This window comes from Otolemur garnettii, unplaced genomic scaffold (assembly GCF_000181295.1).
Source record: "Otolemur garnettii isolate 467f Iridium unplaced genomic scaffold, OtoGar3 scaffold00044, whole genome shotgun sequence".
Taxonomy (NCBI): domain Eukaryota; kingdom Metazoa; phylum Chordata; class Mammalia; order Primates; family Galagidae; genus Otolemur; species Otolemur garnettii.
In genome coordinates, this window is record NW_003852439.1 from 5,066,515 (window position 1) to 5,068,002 (window position 1,488).

The following is a 1,488-nucleotide window of genomic DNA, read 5'->3' on the forward strand; positions in this document are numbered from 1 at the left end:
GCTGCACCCCGGCGCCCCTCCGCGGCCCCCCACGTGGCCCCCCACCGCAGCCCCTCCGCGACCCCTGCCCGCCCGCCGCCTGGCCGCAGGTCCTAAGGGACAGGCCCGGGGAGGGTCTCTAACCCTCCAGAAGCCGCTGCGAGCTTTCTGTCAGACCCTGCAACCAGTTTTGGAATTCTGTTATAAGAACAGTATTCATAACGCCAAGGAGAAAAATCACAGGACCTGAGCCCTCCGAGAGCCTAGAGGGTGCCAAGCGCCTTAGCTGCGTCCTCATTTGACCCTCACTATTTTTCCTCCGGATCTTCCTCACGATGGGAGAAAACCAGGTGCGGAAGGGTTGAGTGATTTTTCCAGGGTCACCTGGCTAACAACAATAGGCAGAGCTGGGATTTGAACCCAGTGAGCTGACTCCAAAGCTGATACAGACAGGGGGAGGTGGATGTTCATATTAATCTACCCTCTCCAGATGGGGAAGCAGATGGGGAAGCATATTAATCTACCCTCTCCAGAGGTGAAGTGACTTGCCCAAGATCACACAGTTTAGCAAGGAGTGGACGTGGGATTGAACCCCAGAGCACTCCTGGCCGGAGAGCTTCCTTCTCCATCCCAAACAGCTGTTGCCCTCACCTGTGTGGGGAACCCCTCCACTTCACCCTCAGGAAACAACAGGTTATTGAATGGCACCAAAGTTAATGGAACTGAGACCTAGAAACAATAATTAGCAAACATTCACAGTTATGCAGTGTCTTAAGGCAGTGTTCTTAGCAATTAACAGGAATTAACTTGTAATCCTTACAACCACCCCATGAGGTGAATGCTATTATTATCCCCATTTTGCAGATGAGGAGACTGAGGCCCAGAGAGACCAAGACGACAGAGACAGAATAATTTGTCAGGGATTATTTAGACAGTACGTGACTAAACCAAACTTAGAACCCAGATAGTCTGGTAGAGGGTGCATGGTGGGGTTGGGACAATCTATGATGCTAACCATTATACCATATTGTCTCAGAACTGTTTAATTCACAGACAGCCAGAGACACCGGAGCTGAGAGTCTGAGCTTTCACTGTGATACCAGCAATGCCTTGCCTTTCTCCACCCCTCTTTAATCCCTTGCCTGATGTGTGGTTTCCATAACACATGCACACACACAACAGCTGCACCAAATAAAACAGCAACAATATTTGAATTTGAGACCCCTGAGAGGACATAGTGAGGGAAGGGGGTAGGGAGAAGGGATTGTTTTCTGTGATTTTTTTTTATTGGCTCAGGATGAGTGCGTTTCTACGGGATAATTACTTTCAGTATAATGCTCATTGTGCTTTTGCTTGGACATTTATACAATCAACAAATATTTATTGAGCATTTACTATTTGCTGGTGTCTTGCCAGGAACAAGACAGATCTGCTGCTCTCAGGGAACTTAAAGTGTTGGGTTTTTCAAAAAGTGTTTTTATGGTAGGGCAGCAGATTATTAATAAAATA